Genomic DNA, 9,201 nt, shown 5'->3' on the forward strand with positions numbered 1-9,201 from the left:
ATTCACAATTGCCTCAGTTATTCATGAACTTTGCACATAAATTTTAGATCTGTGGGAGAAATTCCAAAATTAAATCCTGTGGAATTCCAACTAAAATCGCACGGAATACATGGACTAACACGGGAGAAATTAATGTTTTATAATGCTGTCTGGCTATCCACGAACATGGTATACTTCTCCATTTATCCAATTCTTTATGGCTCAGAAGAAAGAAAGAAAGAAAGAGAGAGAGAAAGAGAGGGAGAGATGGAAAGAGAGGTGGGAAGGAAGGAAGAAAGAAAAAGATTGTTAGGGGCGCCTGGGTGGCTCAGTGGGTTAAAGCCTCTGCCTTCGGCTCAGGTCATGATCTCAGGGTCCTGGGATGGAGCCCCGTATCGGGCTCTCTGCTCAGCGCGGAGCCTGCTTCCTCCTCTCTCTCTGCCTGCCTCTCTGCCTACTTATGATCACTCTGTCAAATAAATAAATAAAATCTTTTAAAAAAAAAAAAAGAAAGAAAAAAATTTTTACAGTTTCCCCACAGAAGTCTCAGGCATTCTTTATCAATTAGTTCTTAGATATGTAATGTTTTGTTCACACTTTAAATAACTTATTTCCCACTAGATTTTCTCATTATTTGTGGTGAATAAGAATATGAGATTAATTCACAATAACACACTGGCATGCACTGAAGGGGACAATGGTGAGTGTGGGTGGAGAACAGGGACTCCCACCCATGCTCAGGGTGAAGAGCAGCCCAGCCCAAGCCCCTCCACTCCAAAGTGCAGGAGGGCTTTTAGGCAGGAAAGTGGCATAAGCTGTCAAATTGCAAAAGAAAGGAAACAAAAGGTCCAACAATGGGTAAAGGGATGAATCGATGGTTGTAGCTTCAGGAAGAAAATAGGTTAACTAGAGCCGTACAAACCACCTAGAGAAATCTCTTTACTACAACCACTGCATTTTGCAAAAGCAGTTTTCAGGAGAAAAGTAGTGCATTACCACTTACTATACTAAGTTTAAAGCCCGCAAAATAATGTTTCAAGAACACACGTAATATGTTTATTAAGCATGTGAAGACCACATGGGACTAACACTTTCCGATTCAGGAACTTGCCTAGGGTAGGAGGAAACAATGCGAGAAGAGGCGTGGACAGGGATTCACCCATCTTCCTACTGTTTTCATAACTCGGACATTTTTACATGTTTTTTTATGTGTTATTGCGTATACCCCTTGTACAGCTAAAATAAACCACTGTTAATCAAGTGACACTCTGCAGTTAAAGGGAATGAGCTGAACCCTTGCAAGGGATGGGGAACTCCCTCAAGTCTAGACATGGATTCTGGGAGGGGCTAGGTCCCAACGAGTAGCCAATAGCAGCTAATGGCACATAGACTTTACACCAGAGGCTGATGTCTAAAGGAAAACAGGAAGGGAGATCCTAAACATAGCACAAACAAGAACCAGGAAGTGACCATGTGGCCAGCATCACACCTCACACTGGGGCAGGAGTATATAAAGGGCTCCCGGCCCAGGAGGCCCCACACCTGAGCACCTGTCCTCTGCACCTGCTCCTCTGACCTGCTCCACCCTCAATCCACCAGAACCATGGGCTGCTGTGGTTGTTCCGGGGGCTGTGGCTCCAGCTGTGGGGGCTGTGGCTCCAGCTGTGGGGGCTGTGGCTCCAGCTGTGGGGGCTGCTGTGTGCCCGTGTGCTGCTGCAAGCCCGTGTGCTGCTGTGTGCCAGCCTGTTCCTGCTCCAGCTGTGGCTCCTGTGGGGGCTGCAAGGGGGGCTGTGGCTCCTGTGGGGGCTGCAAGGGGGGCTGTGGCTCCTGTGGGGGCTGCAAGGGGGGCTGTGGCTCCTGTGGGGGCTGCAAGGGGGGCTGTGGCTCCTGTGGGGGCTGCAAGGGGGGTTGTGGCTCCTGTGGGGGATGCAAGGGGGGCTGTGGCTCCTGTGGGGGTTGCAAGGGGGGCTGTGGCTCCTGTGGGGGTTGCAAGGGGGGCTGTGGCTCCTGTGGCTGCTCCCAGTCCAGCTGCTGCAAGCCTTGCTGCTCCCAGTCCAGCTGCTGCAAGCCCTGCTGCTCCCAGTCCAGCTGCTGCAAGCCCTGCTGCTCCCAATCCTGCTGTTGTGTCCCCTGCTGCTCCCAGTCCAGCTGCTGCAAACCTTGCTGCTGCTCTTCAGGCTGTGGGTCATCCTGCTGCCAGTCCTGCTGCTGTGTCCCCTGCTGCTCCCAGTCCAGCTGCTGTAAGCCCTGCTGCTCCCAGTCCGGCTGCTGTGTCCCCGTCTGCTGTCAGTGCAAGATCTAAAGCTCTGAACCCAAACCTTGGGTTTCTTTCTCAATATTTGGTGAAACCTATATTCTTGTGGTTTCCCTAAATCAGCTCTTTTCACCTGTCCTCTCCTGATGCATCCACAACCTTCTCCTACTTTTCATTCCTATACATACCTCCTTCCTTGACTCATCTCCACCTCTGAGATCTGTCTTTAACCTCATCACTCAGAAATATTTTCTGTAGATGCCTCTGCTTAGAAGCAGGTGCCAGCTGATGCTACAATCAGCTCTTCCAACTTGGGTGGGAGCTGGCTGAGAAGCAAAGTCAGGTCCAGGTTTCTGAGTGAAAATTGAGACTGCTTTAATCTGGCTTCTTAGCCGTAAGGATGCTGGATCCTACTGGGCCACTTTCTGCTCACCTGTAACTCTCCTCTCCCTACAAGAACTTCCTTCTTTCCTGCTGCCTCTAACTCCACTTGTTTAAAACAATAACAATTGTATTTCCCTTTAATAAAATTTATCTTGTCTCTGTAAGCCAACTGTACACTTGGTGTGATTTTTTTCTTTTCAAACTTTTTCCCATATGGTGACAAATTAGCAACATCCTTGTAAATGGGCTTTTGGATCCACCAACTCTGTTGGCACATTCACAAAGAACCATGCATTGACTCCTATGTTCCCAATGGACACCAAACATCTTCACCCTCTCCGCTCCAAGGATAAGAGGGCTCAGCCCCAGCAAAGTGGGCGAGGGAGTCGGCCATGGGAGGTAGAGATGGGCAGCAGGTGCTGGGTGCTGACAACCATCTGAGCAGGGACTAGGCGTGTGCATCCATGTGAGTAAGAGATGGATGACCTTCCCTATCCCCTCACCACCCAGGTCCTATAGAGAACGCTGGTCCTTGGGAAGACCCCAGAACAGGCCAAGTTCAGGGAGAGGAAACATAAGCATCAGGATGTACCTTCCATGTGAGTTACAGTCCACCTTCGATTCAAATACAAAATTAGGATTCTAGGCTTCAAACTGGAGTTACCAGAAAGCTACAGCCCTGCTCACAGCACCATGAGACAACAGTCTCCCCCAGGAGAGGCAAGATCATCTTGGCACAAGGTTGTTTCACACTGACATGCGTGTTGAGACTATCCTCGGAACAGGGAACACAGGCACAGGCACTGTTTTAGAAACTATACCTTTTCCAGGGAGGAGGGGACAAACGTTACATGAGGATGTTCCTCAGCCAAATAAACACTGCATGAAAACACAGAGACACTGTGAGCAGCGAATCCCAATACAGTGTCCAGGAAAACCTAAATGGCTGCAGGTGATGGGCTGAAGAAATCCAGCATGCCCCTGAAGAAAGGATCCTTGAGATAAAAGAGATAAGATGTAAGAGAAAAAGACAAGTTAATCCAGAAATAAAATATCAGACTTTTTCCAAGCATAGTTAGGAGGCAAGGAGAGGGCAAAAATCTGTGCCAGACATCTCGTCTCACCAGGGAACGGGGTTATTGTTTGTTTTGTGATGTCAAAAGAAAATACGACTTAAGGAATTTGGGTCAAAATCTCAGTAGGGGAATTTTAGAAAGGTGGACGCCCTGGGGGCTCATCTGTATATTCCTACATCCCCACATAAAAACAGACCAGGCAGCTAGACAGGAAAACCAAAATTCCTTGGCTGAAATTTATAACAAGATCAGGTGAACTCCAAGGTACAAATTCTCAAGAGCCACAAGTTCCCTGTGGTATCAGCATCTCTGCAGGAGAAAGCAAAAGGAAGCAAAGGGACATGTGAGAGAGCTGAAGGCAGGACAGCCTCAGAAGAACCACTGGTCTATGTCAGAAAGCATGGTGTGTGCCTGGAGTTTAGCATCTGAACCTGGACGGCTTTCCCCACCGTGAAGGGGAGTGGCTTTAGGGGACTTCAGTGAGTCCTTAGGGCAAGAGATGGGCAACAGAAACAAACTCGACCCGACAGACCAACAAGTAGCCTGCCATTTCAAAACAAGCTAATAAACAACCAGAGGAACATAAACAAGACAAAGGAACAACATAAGACAGAACACCAAGTTTGGATGAGGGGAAACCCCTCATGGGAAAATGAGAGATAGAAGGAAAATCACTCCAGAAATCAAGACTAAAATGAAGGAAACACGGCAAACGAAAAAAAACACATTTTAAGGTCAAAATGAATGAGATAAAAAGGATTCAAGAGAGAGTGATGAATATTGAACACAGGCAAAGAAGATCGCAAGTGTTAAGCGTGGTCCTTGGGGAGAAAGGAAGCTGTGTGGGACAGTCACACGATGAAATCAACCTGAAAAGGCACGAGGAAGGAGAGGAGAGAAAGACTGACAGGCTGAATCTATATTAAATACAAAATAAGAGGCAGGTTTAAAACCAAATGTGTCAGAAATTACACTAAGTAGAAATGGACAAAAATATGCTACCTTAAATACAAAGATTGCTGGAGTAGATTTGCTTTTAATCTAATTTCATACCAATTCAAAAGCCACATTTAACCAAAGTATAGAGAAAGGTTAAAAATTTAAAAATGGGGAAAGATATGCATGCAAACAAAGCTCTGTCAATAGCAGGCCAAACAGAAACAAAAAGCCCCAAAGAGTTACTGGAGAAGACGAGTATCGCTTCCATAAACTAAGAGTTCCCACCACTTAAAATTTGCGTGTACGGAACGAAACAGCCTTAAAAAAGGAAGCAAAGCAGAATGGGACAAACTATGGAATGAAGTGGACCAAACCATAATCAGAGTGGAAGACTCTGAGGTTCCTTCTCCGTATTTTATACACAAGCGACAAGAAACATGGGGCAGATGTGGGGGATCTGGGCCCCCAAGTTAACAAACTGACCCAATAGGATTCATGGCAAGTGTTGTGCCACCAACTATACAATTCCACTCTTCTAAGTGCATGTAGAGCAGTCACAAAAATGAACGAAGCCTTGCCATGAAGCCTCAGCATGCACGGTGAATTCTATAAGTCACGTCGCCAGCTAATGGGTCCTCCCTGTTTATTACTTACCTTTTCTCCTTCATCCTCAGGCCAACCCCACCACCCTCCACAGACACCTGTCCGCACACCCTTCTCTATCACCTTCTGGAAATGTGTTTCCACATGTGGGCATACAGTCATGACAAGTAGTATTTTCCTAGAATGGGTGTTTATTTTTATTCATGGGGGGTTTAAAGCTTGTTCGATTTCTCAGTATTTTTTTTTTTTAAGCAAATCTGAGATTGATTTGTTTTGCTACATAAAAATACAATAAATTATTTCTGGCCACTATATCGTATTCCGTTATATACATAGACCATGTTGTGAGAGTTCAGTGCCCTTTTGGGAGCTCTTTGCTGAGACAATACACCGTAATTAATATCCTTCTTCCTTAGCATCTGTATGAGTGTTTCTCTGGATAGAATCTGCACGTCAAAGGTACGCATGTACTCCACTCACGAAATCCCACCAGGCTGTATGAGCATTCTTCTGGGGTACATACAGGGGGACAATCTACTTGTCACAAGGAAGAGATAATACCCCGTATCAAAAATGCTGACAGAGTTCTCCCTCTCTTCAAAAACACAGTGGTATTTTGTTTTAATTTGGTTTCCTCTGGGGGCACCTGGGTGGCTCCATCAGTTAAGTGTCTGCTTTCAGCTCAGGCCATGAGCCCGCAGTCCTAGGATGGAGTTTGTGCTGGTCTCCCGGCTCAGCAGAGCATCCGCTTCTCCCTCTCCCTCTGCCATTGCCCCCGCTTGTGCTCTCTGGCTCCCGTTCTCTGGCGCTCTCTCTCTCTCTCTCTCTCTCTCTCTCTCTCTCTGTGTCAAATAAATAAGTAAAACTCAAAATAATAATAACAACAACAACTTGCTTTCCGCTGATGAAAATCAGGGTGACCGTCTCTTTGTGTTCTTATTGGCCGCGTGTGAACGCTCACTTCCCAGTCTCTGTCCATTCCCTGGTGGTTTGCAGTTCCTAGTACAGTCTAGACATTAACCCCTTAGTGATTATAAGCAGCAAGTGTCTTCCCCTGAAAGTCCAACCATCTTTTTATGTTGTTCCACAGTGACTGCCACTGAACACAAATGTATATAATTCTGATGCAGTTAAATCCACCATTTTCCTAACTATTACTTGTGCTCTGGGATCATATTTAAGAATTCCTTTCCTACCCTGAGCATAATAACCATAACCTCCAACAGATACTATCTCCTACACTTTGTATTTTCTCCTTCGCTTTTACATATACTTTAAGACCTTAAATCCATCTGTATTTTGGGGGGTGCGGCATTACCATCTAATTTTAATTTTCTTTTTTTTAAGATTTTTTTAATTTATTTAACGGACAGAGATCACAAGTAGGCAGAGAGGCAAGCAGAGAGAGAGAGAGTGGAGGAAACAAGCTTCCCGCTGAGCAGAACTCTGGGATCATGGCCTGAGCCAAAGGCAGAGGCTTTAACCCACTGAGCCACCCGGGAGCCCCTAATTTTAACTATCTGTATAGAGTGAGCCACCTTCCCCATTCAATTTCCTCATTCAAAAGTAGAGTTCCCAAATACATGGGCCTTTTATGGGTTCTTGTTCTGTATCTTCATCTATTTATCTGTTCCTATGTTAGCAGCAAGCTTTTATTAGATAAGAATTTATTCTATGTTTATTTTATATTTAATAATATCTGGCAGATATTTTGCTTATTATTCACAATTGCCTCAGTTATTCATGAACTTTGCACATAAATTTTAGATCTGTGGGAGAAATTCCAAAATTAAATCCTGTGGAATTCCAACTAAAATCGCACGGAATACATGGACTAACACGGGAGAAATTAATGTTTTATAATGCTGTCTGGCTATCCACGAACATGGTATACTTCTCCATTTATCCAATTCTTTATGGCTCAGAAGAAAGAAAGAAAGAAAGAGAGAGAGAAAGAGAGGGAGAGATGGAAAGAGAGGTGGGAAGGAAGGAAGAAAGAAAAAGATTGTTAGGGGCGCCTGGGTGGCTCAGTGGGTTAAAGCCTCTGCCTTCGGCTCAGGTCATGATCTCAGGGTCCTGGGATGGAGCCCCGTATCGGGCTCTCTGCTCAGCGCGGAGCCTGCTTCCTCCTCTCTCTCTGCCTGCCTCTCTGCCTACTTATGATCACTCTGTCAAATAAATAAATAAAATCTTTTAAAAAAAAAAAAAGAAAGAAAAAAATTTTTACAGTTTCCCCACAGAAGTCTCAGGCATTCTTTATCAATTAGTTCTTAGATATGTAATGTTTTGTTCACACTTTAAATAACTTATTTCCCACTAGATTTTCTCATTATTTGTGGTGAATAAGAATATGAGATTAATTCACAATAACACACTGGCATGCACTGAAGGGGACAATGGTGAGTGTGGGTGGAGAACAGGGACTCCCACCCATGCTCAGGGTGAAGAGCAGCCCAGCCCAAGCCCCTCCACTCCAAAGTGCAGGAGGGCTTTTAGGCAGGAAAGTGGCATAAGCTGTCAAATTGCAAAAGAAAGGAAACAAAAGGTCCAACAATGGGTAAAGGGATGAATCGATGGTTGTAGCTTCAGGAAGAAAATAGGTTAACTAGAGCCGTACAAACCACCTAGAGAAATCTCTTTACTACAACCACTGCATTTTGCAAAAGCAGTTTTCAGGAGAAAAGTAGTGCATTACCACTTACTATACTAAGTTTAAAGCCCGCAAAATAATGTTTCAAGAACACACGTAATATGTTTATTAAGCATGTGAAGACCACATGGGACTAACACTTTCCGATTCAGGAACTTGCCTAGGGTAGGAGGAAACAATGCGAGAAGAGGCGTGGACAGGGATTCACCCATCTTCCTACTGTTTTCATAACTCGGACATTTTTACATGTTTTTTTATGTGTTATTGCGTATACCCCTTGTACAGCTAAAATAAACCACTGTTAATCAAGTGACACTCTGCAGTTAAAGGGAATGAGCTGAACCCTTGCAAGGGATGGGGAACTCCCTCAAGTCTAGACATGGATTCTGGGAGGGGCTAGGTCCCAACGAGTAGCCAATAGCAGCTAATGGCACATAGACTTTACACCAGAGGCTGATGTCTAAAGGAAAACAGGAAGGGAGATCCTAAACATAGCACAAACAAGAACCAGGAAGTGACCATGTGGCCAGCATCACACCTCACACTGGGGCAGGAGTATATAAAGGGCTCCCGGCCCAGGAGGCCCCACACCTGAGCACCTGTCCTCTGCACCTGCTCCTCTGACCTGCTCCACCCTCAATCCACCAGAACCATGGGCTGCTGTGGTTGTTCCGGGGGCTGTGGCTCCAGCTGTGGGGGCTGTGGCTCCAGCTGTGGGGGCTGTGGCTCCAGCTGTGGGGGCTGCTGTGTGCCCGTGTGCTGCTGCAAGCCCGTGTGCTGCTGTGTGCCAGCCTGTTCCTGCTCCAGCTGTGGCTCCTGTGGGGGCTGCAAGGGGGGCTGTGGCTCCTGTGGGGGCTGCAAGGGGGGCTGTGGCTCCTGTGGGGGCTGCAAGGGGGGCTGTGGCTCCTGTGGGGGCTGCAAGGGGGGCTGTGGCTCCTGTGGGAGCTGCAAGGGGGGCTGTGGCTCCTGTGGGGGCTGCAAGGGGGGCTGTGGCTCCTGTGGGGGCTGCAAGGGGGGCTGTGGCTCCTGTGGGGGCTCCAAGGGGGGCTGTGGCTCCTGTGGGGGCTCCAAGGGGGGCTGTGGTTCCAGCTGTGGGGGCTGTGGCTCTGGCTGCTGTGTCCCCGTCTGCTGCTGCAAGCCCGTGTGCTGCTGTGTCCCAGCCTGTTCCTGCTCCAGCTGTGGCTCATGTGGGTGCTCCAAAGGGGGTTGTGGCTCCTGTGGCTCCTGTGGCTGCTCCCAGTCCAGCTGCTGCAAACCCTGCTGTTCCCAGTCCAGCTGCTGTAAGCCCTGCTGCTCCCAGTCCAGCTGCTGTGTCC

General features: G+C 47.0%; 1 pseudogene; it reads right to left on the reverse strand.

The window, feature by feature from the left end:
- Positions 1-1,390: 1,390 nt before the first annotated feature.
- LOC131813194 (putative uncharacterized protein DDB_G0291608) lies at positions 1,391-1,980 on the reverse strand (annotated as a pseudogene).
- Positions 1,981-9,201: the final 7,221 nt, after the last annotated feature.

Source organism: Mustela lutreola, chromosome 1, assembly GCF_030435805.1.
Source record: "Mustela lutreola isolate mMusLut2 chromosome 1, mMusLut2.pri, whole genome shotgun sequence".
NCBI classification, from domain to species: Eukaryota; Metazoa; Chordata; class Mammalia; order Carnivora; family Mustelidae; genus Mustela; species Mustela lutreola.